At 35.8% G+C, this 15,312-nt stretch overlaps 1 long non-coding RNA gene across 1 annotated transcript; it reads right to left on the bottom strand.

The window, feature by feature from the left end:
- Positions 1-2,704: 2,704 nt before the first annotated feature.
- LOC114350479 (uncharacterized) lies at positions 2,705-5,562 on the bottom strand. Its single transcript, XR_003655700.1, has 3 exons — positions 5,413-5,562; positions 3,595-3,746; positions 2,705-2,935 (listed from the first exon to the last, which is right to left on the bottom strand). It is a non-coding gene; the product is annotated as an uncharacterized LOC114350479 (long non-coding RNA).
- Between the last annotated feature and the right edge of the window lie 9,750 nt (positions 5,563-15,312).

Genomic DNA, 15,312 nt, shown 5'->3' with positions numbered 1-15,312 from the left:
GAAACAACTACAAAGAGGTTTGGTTCCCACTTCAAATCATTTTTTACATTTCTTTAAAAAATCTAGGATGGTTTTGCTATAGGACCGGTCTTAGTGGAAATCCTTGGTGGAGACTTGTCTATCGGGGGGCATCTTGAAAAGAGGAAAGCTTTGGTAAATGTCAGTGTTGAGTAAAGCCCGGTCTGTGAGCACGTAGAATTTTGTCCAATGACCCCACGCTACCCATCCTTATCGCTCGCGCGTAATTATATTGCTGTCGCGACTGTGCGACGGGCGCCCGCAGTGAGTGTGCGAGCGCGACAACAACATAATTACGCGCGAGCGATAAGTATGGGTAGCTTGGGGTCATTGGACAAAATTCTACGTGCTCACGGACCAGGCTTTAGATCATTTGCTAATGAATAAGACTGACGAGACATTCATTATAAACACTTCCAACACTGCACGCCGACGGGAGTGCAAGCGAGACGGCGATATGTTGCGTTTCGGTCACACGCGCCTGGTATAACTGTAAAAAAGACTTTGTTTTTTGTAATTCCCTAATTTTAGCATTTAATTTTGTATTTCTTTTTCGCTTCGGATTGTAGTGAAAACTAGTTACTACTTAAAAAGAGAGGTAATTAAGGTACATAATAGCTTGTATCAAATTATTGGGTTATTCCCAGTTGCCACCCTAACTGGGGGCATCTGGGAAATTTACAAAAATGACCCAGTCTCTCTTGCTTGTGAAATCTGGTATTTCATAGTTTGATCGTCTATATCGCTGAGACACTGAGACATATTTATAATTAAATTCCCATTAGTCCCTATTAGGGGCAATTGAGAATAACCCATATCATGGGTTATCAGTTTTCACTGTTGTCCGAAAGATTCTCTTGCGTGTGGTCACACAACTTGGTGCCTAAAATGACCCTAAGAGCAATGGGTTGCGTTGTTTTTTGGATTAGTTGTTTTGAATCAATGTGAGATTGGAATTTGCGTTTTTAATTTTAAAATTGGCGGCTATCTTCCTTGGTAAATGTTGTGCCATTGAACAAATTTAGCAGTGTTACCAGCTATAAAAATGGTTTAAAATATGACAAATTTAATTATGTATAGAAAATACAATACCTACTTGATATTTCTTGAATATACACCTAGTATTCTCTCATACTGTCTCTCTTGACTCGCACAGGAATGTTAGTGTGTGTGAGAGAGATGGCTATATTAATGTTAGGTAATTGTTCTATGTGAAAATCAAGTTATAAAGCCGAACAATTATACATCCGAAATAGGAAGATGGTCGCGTAATTAACTGGCGAAAGAATCATAAATGTACACCGGACTATATTCCATAGACCCTATAGTCTAAAACTGTAAAGTATTTCAACTATAATCGTCTCTTTCATTCACGCTAGCATTTCATAGTGGGCGAGAGAGACGGATAGTTAAGTTGCATTTTTTTTTTGTCATTTAATTGGTCAGGTATGGTACCATAAACTGCTGTCTTCAAATTCAGCTATGGTTTTTCCCTGCAGCCCCCACTAGTGACAAATGACACTTATACCCCATTTACCCCCGCGCTTTAAAATGTACCTCCGGTGAGGGATTCTGGGACTGACAAATCAATTACCCAAAGACAGTTCATTCATGTTAAGTATTTTATTTTATTAATTGAATTCGATGTACATTTATGCTCCTTATCGCAGTGTGATAAAGTCCATATTGCCATGAGAAATTCAAAGTGCATTTTAATATAAGTTTTTTTTAACATGTCATAGCTTTTAAGATATTGTATTTTTATTCGCTTAGGATAGACGCGGGGAGTGAACCCAGTGTAAATATATTCTGAGGCAAAAATATAATAGAATGTTCACATTATACCGAGTTTTCTTTTAAAATGTACCCTCTACCTCTTAGGCTGAGTTGCACCACCTAACTTTGACCATAAATATAACGATAACCGGTGTTTTTTGTATGGAGTTTGACAGATTTTTGGTTAAAATTAAATGGTGCAACCTAAGAAGACTAATTGTTGTAAAAAAAGAATTTTTAATATTGTATTATTTTAATGAATACGTAAATAATTAAAGATTACAAAATTATAACAATAAATTCATTGCAATATTTAAAATAATAATTTATCATAATTTTTCCCATCATCACAATAATAATAATACTATTCTAAAATTTTTGGTGAAACTTATGAGCATATTTTCTAATTAATTTATCTAATAGTAATACGGAACTTATTTCTAGTATGCTCCATAAATAATGTCAAGTTTTATACATCTTAATAAATATTAAATTATGGAAAATGTACAACAGTAACTTGAGAACAATTTCTAAGCTCTACTCAGCCTGCCTGTAAGTATACATAAAAATCTAATGCAGGTCACAGGCACGTGGCAAGATGTTTCATGGTGTTGCTATAAATGTCTTGAAAAGTTTTACTCTGCAATTAAGACTTCCCATTTGCGTTTTGCAAATATTTTTGGAATATTTTTTGCAAAGATAGCGACATAATGGACGAAAGTTTCGTTTAGTACCATGTATAATACCATATAACATAACGCTCAAACAACTTACCAATGAGGGTTTTCGCAAATGAAAAATCCGCCAGATGGCAATACGTAGACGCGAGGTCCAAATGCTGCATGATTGGTTATTTTAGACATGACATTGACAGATATGTCAAAATCCACCAATCACGCAGCAGTCAGACCCCACATCCACGTCCCGCCATCTAGCGGATCTTTCATTCGCGAAAACCCTCATTATACAACATCAATGTTTTTGTGAAGAACTCTTCTTGACACATGTCTGTAACCAGTATTATGAGAAATAAACACATTGAATATAAAGTGCAATAATATCTAAGACTTAAAATAATAATCAAAACATTTTGCTTGCTTGAGGTGCGAGAGAGAAGACATCGTGATCCAACCAGTGGATTCTGAAAGGTAAAAAAAAATCACTTATTCTTATATCAGTTGATTTTTTTATTTAACGGGCCCGGTTATTCCCCAGCTCTCAGCCACTGGAAATGAGGGTTTTCGCGAATGAAAGATCCGCTAGATGTCGGGACGTGGATGTGGGGTCTGACTGCTGCGTGATTGGTGGATTTTGACATATCTGTCAATGTCATGTCAAAAATAACCAATCATGCAGCATTTGGACCTCGCGTCTGCGTATTGCCATCTGGCGGATTTTTCATACGCGAAAACCCTCATTGAAAAAATACAACGACTCACATGTCCCCACTTCTAGTGGCAAATGAGATATCATTTTAGGGTTAAATGTCTCACTTTGCCCCCACTTGTGACGATAGTTAAGTTAATATCCATGATTTTCAGTGTCAATAAGCAATAGCATATTTATTGCAATCCCGCTGTCTGCAACTAAGGCCCAGAACAGACGGTGAAACGAAACTGCAACTGCTAGTTACTTTTGAGTTGCATCTAAGTTTCTGCCATAGCGTCCGTTGAGAGACCACACATGACGCGACCTGTTTGAAACTTTCAGTTTCATTCATCAGAATCATCACAAAGTTGCAGTTTCGTTGCAGTTGCGTTTCACCGTCTGGTCTGGGCCTAAGGCACAGCGCACACCTACTTGTTAGTCGTCTCTACGCCTCCGCTCGCCGTGTGCTTGATACTGCCTGGGCACGTTCCGATACTGCCACAACTCGTAGGCGACCGTCACAGCCGCCACCACCACTGCAGTCCCCAGCAGAAGCCCTTTGAAAAGGAAATCCATCTGTGGGTCTAGACAAAGTGCAAATGATAATCGCAAAGCAGTCAAAAAAATGCCTTTTTTTGTGTGGAGCTTTGACGAATTCAATTTTCGATTCGATCAAAAAGTGCAACTTGTCTAGGGGGCTGAAAGCATTGGCGAGCTATTTTTCAGGTCCGAACCCTCATACCAAGGTGTGATTAGTGTCATAAATTAAGTAGATTTACTATTTTTTTCTTATTTATTGGGGCAGAAAAGTTCTCGAGTGTAGACCACGGGCTGGAAGACGTAGCGTGGGCAGGCCTCCTACTAGGTGGACCGACGATCTGGTGAAGGTCGCGGGAAGAGCCTATATGCGGGCAGCACAGGACCGTTCAATGAAAAACTTTAGGCCTTTGTCCAGCAGTGGACGTCATTTGACTAAAACGACGACGACTATTTTTTTGGGATAGGCACGGCTGAATATCTGAAAATATTAAAGCGGTTATTTTTCCCGTTGGCCCCACTAGTTGTCGTTATTTTCCCGTTATCCCCACTATTTGTAACGATTCACGTTATTTTCTTGATGTCCCCCACTTTACCATGCAAAACCATGAGTACTGTAGGTACACATTAATCAGAGTAATAAATTAACTCCACGAATGAACAGTAGCGTCCTGCGTTCCCACATCATTGCCCAATACAATCAACAATAGAAAACAATAGTTATACTGTTCCTTGTATGTGTCGGCGGCTGAGCCCGCCAGTTTTATTTTAGTCGCAATTACACCTTTAAAGAAATCACATGTTCCAACAAGTACCATAAGTACCCTACCTTGATGGCTGGCACGGGGCACCATTAACTTAACATTGGTTGTTATTTGTCAATAAGAGATGTCGCTGTTAAAACATTACATGGCGGTATATTCAATGTATTTTCTGGAACATACTTTTGCGGGAATAAAAAAACATATATCTGAGGCAGTAAGTATTATTTACATAATGTACGTAAGTACTTACACAGGCGCGACAAATCGATAAGTTATCAAATAAGGACATTTGATACGAGTAAGATAATACAAAATAACTTTTGCTTGAAAGGTCACAATAAATTAAGACGACTGAGTACTAAATTGGGTTGGTAGCTATATTGGTAGTTGACACTTAAGTAATAATTCCAAAACCCAACTTATAAACAATTTTTTTTAGCTCTGAACATGCTTTCAAATTCAAAGCAGCCGAAGCTTTCTTTTTAATCACAATTTACTTATGTAATCCACCTAGGAATCGAACCAATTACTTCAGATTTGAGAGCCTCACTCTTACCACTTGACCATCGGACTATAACTCCAATGTTAAAGATTTTTATATGAACTAAAAGATTTTTGCAAGTAGGTATTTCGCGCGCATTCAGAATCGCAGTGCAGAAGATTGGAAATTGATACATATCAAAGTTAGGTATTCTGTGATGTTAAGCAAACAAAACAATGTCCTTGAACACTGTGTTTTGAAACGTCTTTGCAATCAATGTTATGTTAATGTACCTATCAAACATTACTTCATGCCAATTTGAACTTTATGGTTATAGACATACGGATACTGCGTATTAACGTCAGAAAAAGTACACACACTTGGCAGGCAGTGCCACATTAAGTACTCTAAAACATTAATCTACAGTCTATTTTCGTTTAATGGAAGTATTAAAACATATCTACATACCTTAACAGTTAATTAACTTTAGAGAAATGTAGTCCAACACAAGTGTACGGTACACTGCGTAACCAGTAACCAAGGCAACTCAATAAATGCAGAGCACGTAAATAAACTGGCTGTGGTTGTGTTGTGACAGATGCGACTCTAGAAAGAAAAGGTTCGTCACATCTGCGCTTGCGCACGGCGCAATTTCACGACATCAAAGGGTGGGAGATTTTTATTTTCAAAAAAAATCCCCGCTATTACGGAACGGAACGTTTGATACGTTCCGTTCTACGTTCGATTACATAAACTTGTGCATTATTTTCAAAGATTATTTATACAATATTATGACATATAAAATATTTTAAAATGATGTTTAAAGAATTGTGTTCTTTTTTTTTTTTTTTTTTTCCCGTTGTTGGCTTTACACGGCTTGTGTGTTGCCATTTGTCGAGTAAAAACGGGGAAACGGTTAAGGAAAGAAAAAATACGGACGGAGAGAAGAAAGTGATCAGGAGAGTGGAATGTAGTAGGATAACATTAGATTAATATACATTAATTTACAATATATTACACTTTTTTTTTTTTTTTTTTTTTAATTTATATAATATATACATACAAAATTAAAGTTTGATATTGTTTAAAATAATAAATGAAGCTAATGTTTTGTATACTGTAAAATCGGAAGAAAGGAGAAGTTGGGTAATGCTGGTCGGGAAGGGAACATGGGAAGAAATTAAACCATCCAGAAAGAAAGATCTGTCGTACAAAGTGCAAGAGAAAAATATATGATTTACGTCAGCAATATCAACCCCACATTCACACATAGGGTCTCTCACAATACGAAGTCTAGCAAGGTGAGCAGGAGTGCATGTGTGACCTAGCCTTAATCGTATTAAAATAGATGTTATTGTCTTGCTAAACTTCGCATTATGATACCACGGTTTCACAGGTATATTGGGTTGTATCTTTACATAAAATCTACCTTTGGTTTGGCATGATAACTCCCAATTAGTAATCCACTTTTTCATTAGATATATATTAGGCAAAGACTGAAGATCATGAGGATAGTTTTTATAGGGAAAAACATCACCGCACTGCACCGCATCATTCGCTAAACGGTCTGATATTTCATTTCCTGTTATTCCCTTGTGGCCAGGGATCCAAGCAAAGTTAATGACAAGTCCATTATTAAAGCAGTCATATACCATACGTCTTATTTCAAAAATTACTGGGTATTGATATTTTAGATGAAACGGAAATTTATTTAGAGCTTGCAAAGCACTCATGGAGTCCGTAAAAATAACAGTTTTCTTTAATTTCATTAGTTTCACATATTCAACAGCTTTTAAAAGTCCAAGACACTCTCCAGTAAAAACAGAAGTTTCTGGTGGCATTTTTACTTTTTGTACAATTTTATACTGTGAATGATAAATTCCTATACCAACACAGTCTGCAGCAGTATGTTTTGATGCATCAGAAAAAATTAAATGGAAATCATTAAATGTTGTGTCAATAACATAATTAAAGTGAATTCTAATGTTGGGATCATTTTTATCAAATAGATCATAAAAAACATTAAGTGCAAAGGAAAGTGATTCATAACTGGAACTAAAAAGAGGGAGATTGTCAGATCTGTGGGTTGGGGACGATAGAGACTGAAACTTTAGGTAACTAGTAACCAAGCAGGGAATAGATTTGTGGCTCCAATAACTAGATGTATTTATTATTTCAGAGAGGGATTGAAGTTTGGCCATAAGGGGGTGGTTAGAAAACTGAATAATTCTGAACAAAAACTTGTCAGACAAAAACTGTCGTCTTAAGCTTAATGGAGGTTCACATGTTTCAACTTGGAGGGCGTTAATCGGACTAGACCGCATAGCTCCAGTTATCAATCTCAAAGCTTTATATTGAATTTTATCCAGTTTTTTAAAAGATGTAACACTGCCAGGTTCTAAAACGAAGGTCCCATAGTCTAATATACTCCTAATAAGCGCATTGTAGAGTAATTTCATGGAAAAAGGGTGGGCTCCCCACCACACGCCAGAAAGACATCTAAGCATATTTAAGAGTTTCTCACATTTAGTGATAACATAATTACAATGTGGAGTACCAGTGAGCTTCGAATCTAATATAACACCTAGATATTTAAAATGATCTACTAAAGGAATAATTTGATTATTATAAAGTACTTCTATAAGTGGGGGTGAGCGCATACGAGAGAATAACATGACTGCACTTTTGTAAGTTGAGATTTGTAAGCCGTTGTCATCCATCCATTTGCTTAATAAGACTAGTGAGGAACTTAATACAGATTTAGCAACTGTAGGTGATTTATCAGCACAATACAGTAACAGATCGTCGGCATATTGAAGAATTTTGATAGTATTACCTAGCGCTGGTTCTAGGTCGTAAGTGTAGATATTGTATAGAAGAGGGCTGAGAACCGAGCCCTGTGGTAATCCTCTCCATACAGAGCGATCAGTATCTACAAATGGTAAACTAATACGACGATCCGATAAAATGTTAATAATAAAATTAGAAAAAATTTGCGGTACATTCAATTTCTCAAGTTTTGTTTTTAGAATCTGTAAAATAACGTTATCGTATGCAGAATGGATGTCAAGAAAAGCAGCTAACAATGACTCATTCTCGGACAAGGATAATCTAATATCTGAAATAAGTAAGCTTAAACTATCAACAGTACTCCTGGCCTTCCTGAATCCATATTGACTGCTAGCCAAGTATTTATTACTTTCAATATACCACTCCAATCTATTTTTAACCAGATGTTCCGCAAGTTTGATTAAAACAGATGACAACGCTATAGGCCGGTAAGAGGATGCATCGGAACGATTTTTACCCGGTTTTAAAAATGGCAACACTAGTTGACATTTCCAAGATGGGGGAATATTACCTGTCATCATACTGGAATTGATTATTTGTAAATAATACTCAAGAACATTGTCATTGACATTGGAGAAAAATGAATATGGTATGTTATCTAGTCCAGGAGCGGAGTCATGTGTGTTATTGACAATGGCTTTAAGCTCATGTAGAGTGAAAGGTGAGGTTAGGCCAGTAGATTCTGGGGAGACAGGCAAGTAGGTAGGACACTGAATCAACTCCTGAGCTACCCAAGGAGGTGCCAATTTGTCTAAAAAATCATTTACTAAGGTTTCAGGAATACTACTATTACTATTTTCTGAAAAGGCGGATCTAAATCTCCGGATGGAACTCCACACAACAGTGGACGGAGTATTTGGAGAGACAGAAGAACAAAATTTTCTCCAACTCTCAAACTTTTTGTTCTTGAACAGTTTACGGGTATCTGCAATAGCTTTGGACAATAATTGGAAATTTGAATCTGACATATCATTACTATAATTTTTCTCTGCTATTTTCCTTTGCCTAACAGCCTCTGTACATGCACTGTCCCACCACGGAGGAGAAGGTATTTTACGTGGTGAATTATTTTTTACGGGGAAGACTTCTTTAGCAGCCTCTATTAAAACATGCGCTAGACCTTCAGCACAAGCCGTTTCGTTACCAGGGTCGATGCTTGGGAGAGAAGAAAACCTATTTACTACACTACTTCTATATTTCGTCCAAAGATCACTATCATGGCTATTGGGTAGGTTAAAGGGAGATCTAGATATCTGTTTGGAGACGGAAACTTTAAAATTAGGGAAATGAATAGCTATGGGGTAATGATCGCTACCAAAGGATGACATTAAAACCTCCCAGGTCAATAAAGGAGCAAGATTTGGAGTACAAATAGATAGATCTACTGCACTGCTACTTTGGTTAGGCTGTGAACGACGTGTTGGAGCACCAGAATTTAAGACAAATAGGTTGTGTGAATCCAATAAATCTGTTAGTTCCTCTCCATGACTATTAGTATATGTACAACCCCAGGACTGATGGTGTGAGTTAAAGTCACCTAAAACTATATAAGGTCTAGGTAACATGGAAAAAATATCATTTAACACACTGAAAATATCAGATGAAGGATAGGGAATATATACAGACACAAAACATACATTATTTACATTTACAGCTACTATAGACATATTTACATTGTGAGCAGGAAGAGAGATTGAGGTGAATGGTAGGCTATTTTTTATTAGTAATGCAGCACCACCATAGCCATCAGGTCGATCATCTCTTACTACTGAATAACCTTTTATTTTAAAACTGTACATTGGTTTGAGCCATGTCTCTGCCAAGGCAAAGACAGAGGGCTCGAACTTGTTCAATAAATAAATTAAATCTGACTTTTTGTTAATAATGCTGCGGCTATTCCACTGCAGCACTGTTGCCAGCGAATCCATTTTTAACTACTTCTAAACATTTATCAATTATATTAGCAGCGTGGGACGGTGATGGGTTGGATTGAGTTATTTTAATTAATGAAATAATTAAATTAATTAGAGTAAATTGTTGATTGTTATGTAAATCTTGTTCTTTTTCTGAGGTTAGAGCACAGCCATTTGAAGGAGTAGGTATAGCAAAATCTCTGATAAGGGCATTATGAGCCTCTTGATCATAACCCTTGGTTAATTGTGGAGCTGACCTTGGTTTCATAAAGACTGTTTTTTTATATGATACATTATTATTTACATTACTATTTACATTCTTATCCACATGCCTAATAAATGATGTTGAAGGGCTAGCTTTAGATGTTAAAACATCAGCATATGATTTTGAGACAGGTGGGTGTATTTTGGAAGCCTCTGCATAAGATATACTATTGTTAGCCATAGAGGTCTTGATGTTCTTTTGCCTTAAGAATTCTGGACAAGATTNTTTAAGCCGGCTCTCCAGTCCATGTTTAGCCTTACACAATCAACAAAAATATGTCAATATTCAACATTTTTTCTAGAAAATTTTGTTGAATGTTGATATGTTATGTCGTGTAGGACAAAATACGCGCTGGAGTGGCTTTAACTTGCAATCTAGTTTTTTTATTTCTTATCATTTAACTTAAATTCTAGCCAAATATCCATTAAAACCGCTTTATCAACAAAAATAATCTTAAAAAAGTCATATGAAGATACATTAAACGTAAATTTAAAAAACAATAGAAATTTAAAAAAAATATATATCAAAAACTGACTTTAAATTGCTGTTTTGAGGTCTTCGGGGCATTGTTTCTTTAACAGTATAATATGTTTTTTTTATTACAATAAAATTCTCATTAAAACGTAATGAAAATCAGTGACCAAGGTACATCGCTAGTTGGGTGGTCAAGGTACAACATTACGACTACTTCACTTAATAAGCATAATAAACCCACTTCCATTTGAGCTTAGGATCTGAAACTCATATCGTCCAGTAGCTAGATATATAAAGATTATGTTCTAACTATAACCGTTTTGTCAAACATGCAACATTTTTCATAAATTGACATGAAGTAAACCTCCAAAATCTCACTGCGTCAGTGTAAAATATTAAATTACCATTTTTTCTTGTACTTGCACGGCGTCTGCGAATCTTAGCTAACTTCACGTTAATGTTGACAAATAACGTATGTAATACCCTAGACAACTTTTCATAAAACCGCATAATTTAAAAAATATATACAATTGTTTTAGGTACAACTCTGTCCAAGGTTCAACAGGTTCCCCTATACTTAGGAATTCTCACGGGAACATGAATTAGCGGGAAAATCCTTTTGTATTAAAAATCTAAACCGCTTAAGTTAGACGCTTTAAATTTCGCACGTAGGTACTTTAGTAAATTAATTCCCACGGGAACGGGACAAGAGAGACAGACAAAAATTTTACTGATTGCATTTTTGGCATCAGTATCACCCCCTGATAGTTATTTTGAAAATATATTTCATGTACAGAGTTGACCTCTCTACAGATTTATTATAAGTAGGTCCCTATAGAAGATAGAAAATGGAAATGTACCTACCTACTTCTGTTATGCTAATAACCTCAAAATCTGAAGCATTTTTCCTATTGTAACGAATCTCCCGCTTATCCGTGCTTTAAGTATCTACACTAATATTATAAAGAGGAAAACTTTGTTTGTTTGGTTGTAATGAATAGACTCAAAAACTATTGGACCGTTTTTATTAAATTCTTTCACCATTCGAAAGCTACATTATCCACGAGTAACAGGCTAAATTTTATTTTGGAAAATAATAGGGTTCCGTAAAATATGTAGGTACCTAATGTAGGCCACGCGCGCGAAGCCGCGAGCGAAAAGCTAGTGGAGTATAAGGTGACAATCGTTAAGTAATTTCACATATAAAAATCATTATTTCATTGCTTGGGGGTCTTGGGGCGAACGATGTATGGACGCAGAACAATATCCTTTATTTTCAAATTTAAGCAAAAAGCATTCTGTGGTTATAAAATACCTATGCTTATTTGCACCTAGTTTATCAATCACCATGTTAATTCCATGCTTTCTATCCAGTCGACTGCTCTAACGACAAGGGTGGGCAGTCGTTGAGATGACAGCGCGAAAATCGTCGGCATCCACTAATTATGACCCTTATGTACCACTATATTGACAAAGTTCTCCGTCTTCGTACGCGATATTGGAAATTTGGCATCTACCATCGGCTGATCTGACATTAGGCGTAGTCTGGCTTTGTTATTCAATTTTCAACTGTATTACCTTGACAATCAGTTCAAAATTGATTACTAGAAAATTATTTGACAGACGATTTCTACTCTCGACAAATGCATTTGAATTAGCCCACAAATGTACTTCTGTTATGCTAATAACCTCAAAATCTGAAGCATTTTTCCTATTGTAACGAATCTCCCGCTTATCCGTGCTTTAAGTATCTACACTAATATTATAAAGAGGAAAACTTTGTTTGTTTGGTTGTAATGAATAGACTCAAAAACTATTGGACCGTTTTTATTAAATTCTTTCACCATTCGAAAGCTACATTATCCACGAGTAACAGGCTAAATTTTATTTTGGAAAATAATAGGGTTCCGTAAAATATGTAGGTACCTAATGTAGGCCACGCGCGCGAAGCCGCGAGCGAAAAGCTAGTGGAGTATAAGGTGACAATCGTTAAGTAATTTCACATATAAAAATCATTATTTCATTGCTTGGGGGTCTTGGGGCGAACGATGTATGGACGCAGAACAATATCCTTTATTTTCAAATTTAAGCAAAAAGCATTCTGTGGTTATAAAATACCTATGCTTATTTGCACCTAGTTTATCAATCACCATGTTAATTCAATGCTTTCTATCCAGTCGACTGCTCTAACGACAAGGGTGGGCTGTCGTTGAGATGACAGCGCGAAAATCGTCGGCATCCACTAATTATGACCCTTATGTACCACTATATTGACAAAGTTCTCCGTCTTCGTACGCGATATTGGAAATTTGGCATCTACCATCGGCTGATCTGACATTAGGCGTAGTCTGGCTTTGTTATTCAATTTTCAACTGTATTGCCTTGAAAATCAGTTCAAAATTGATTACTAGAAAATTATTTGACAGACGATTTCTACTCTCGACAAATGCATTTGAATTAGCCCACAGGGAATCATCCATAGAGTTTTCTAAATTATAGAACTTCATTCATTCATACACATACAATATGATAACACACTCGTGTTTTTCCATCTCGTTAGCCGAGTTTGCCCCAGTTTTGCTTTTACACAGTCCTGCTTTGAAAAACTACTATTTCAATGGTTGTCACCCGCTATTTAAAGACACATTCAATGTTTATTCTATTAATGAACTAAACAATAAACATGCGAGATTGCGGTGTTCTTATGGTGGAAAGATAACCATAGAATAACAAGGCAAACTGATTTTAAGTACATGGTTTACTTCAAAATCCGAATTGAAACAAATTTTCTAGTCGCTTTTCGACAAAATTGCGATGCTTAAACTTAAAACCCAAACAAATTAATGTAAATGAAATTAATAAATGATTGGCTTTAAACTCAGAAAGTTTAGCCGTATATTTGTAAAACTTGCTAACTCCCTAGTCTAAGACCTAGTCTCTAATTCAAAAGTTTTTATGATTACTTATTATTATTTGTTTTAAGTGGTTTAAGGCCCAAAAACATTTTTTCTTATTTTTTTTTGTTTCTTCCAGAAGTTACTGAAGTTTTTACTGTTGTTATTTTTTGCGTCTACTATCTAAGTACATGCTGTTGTACTTAGAGATTCAGCTACTTGTTGTATAGTCTGATAAGCAAAAACCTCTTGTATGCAATTTCTTGAATTGATTGTGAGCCTAAAACTAAAGATGTAAAGTTCAACGTCCCTTGAGCAAAGTCAACATTTTGTGGTAGATTGATGTGCTGACGACTGTACTTTGTTACTTGTGGCAGTAAATTGAGTAATAAATCCACCTCAACAAAGGTAAATAAAGTATGCTCAAGCGTTTCTCTTCAAGTGAAATACACGTGTGTTTGTTTTCGTTTAATAAGAAAGTTTCGTGTCACTGACCTTTTTCACAAACGAAGTATCGTTTACCTTTGATAAAAGCTTCAATATTCAAGTAGCAGACATGTCTCAATCTTATCCTTTGAAACTTTAGCGTTCTTATTCATAAAATAAATGCAAAAACAGTGAAAGAATCGTTTAAACTGTTGGCTACTTTTAATTTTAAAGAAACCTTAACTTAATCGTAACTGGCAAAATATTGACATTCAGCTATAAATGGAGTTTTCTTTTCATAATAAGAGGCTGAGAGCGAAGCTTAATACTAGATTCTATCTCAATTATACTCGTAGATGGAGACTTAATTTGTTGAAGATTCAACCTCAAGCCTCAAAAATCATTTGAAAGGTTGAACTATATTTATGCTAATCAGTAACTGAAATGATATTGAGTAGAGTTCTGAATGTTTAGTAACAAGAACCTTTGAGAGAGCAGCATATCATTTAACCTAAAGAGCAGTGTACCCATTTTTCCTAGTATAAACGACTACAAACGTTTTCTCCAGTTACAAGGGGATCTTTATGCCTGCTCGTCCCTTCAAAGGCTGCAATTATGCCTGCATGTGGGAGGAGATTGCCAATTACCTACCTATGTGTAGGCCTTACAGGTTCCTGTCAACTAGGAAATAAGATTATGAACGTGCATAGAGAAATAGGCTAAATATTAAATATCTTCCCGAGCAAAATAAAGCTTGCCATGCAAGCAATGGATAATAATATGAACATACTTAAACGGTTCTCTACCGCTACGCCAAATATCATTATTATTGTGTTTACTTCATTATTAACTTCATCTTATATGTTATTAGGTATGTGTTCTCAATATTACTGAGGAATTCATTAATCAAGAATGTTTAATAGATCATTTTATGAATTCTAAAAAAGGTTCGGTTAACGGTTTTATTCTGTAGACACAATAAGCATTGTTTTCATTTAATTTAAAATCTTTTCTGTCATCTATTAATTTTAAATCCCATGCTACTCCTACTGCCAAAATCATTGGACACAAACCCTAAGAATCACCCAGTAAAGTTACAAAGAGTTTTAACGTCTTAACTACAAAGTTTAGAATTTAAATTAAAGCTACATCTAATAAGTAACATTACATTCAAAGTTCACTTCTACAACACTTCGGTCGTTAGGAAAAACGATGTATCTACATTGTTACGTAAGTCAACATTTCGCTGTCTGTAACAACGTAACATTTTCAAGAAAAAGGTTATAATATTTTCAAATATAAATAAAAGTTACGTATTGTTACATCTAATAAGTAACATTACACTCAAAGTTTACGTCTACAATATGTAGGTAAAACGACGTAACTACACTCTTACGTAAGTCGGCATTTGACTGTCTGTAACAACGTAACATTTACATCAAAAAGGATTTGTTTTCAATGTCAAGAGCACCCCACGAGGCAAGGTCGGGGTCCGAAGGGGAAATGATGTTGCGTCGCAGTTACGTAAAATAAGTGACTGGATTTA

This window comes from Ostrinia furnacalis, unplaced genomic scaffold (assembly GCF_004193835.3).
Source record: "Ostrinia furnacalis isolate ACB-3 unplaced genomic scaffold, ASM419383v2 OfSCF0912, whole genome shotgun sequence".
In the NCBI taxonomy this organism is placed as follows: Eukaryota; Metazoa; Arthropoda; class Insecta; order Lepidoptera; family Crambidae; genus Ostrinia; species Ostrinia furnacalis.
Note: the sequence above shows the minus strand (reverse complement) of the source record. Positions and strands in the feature narration are given on the sequence as shown.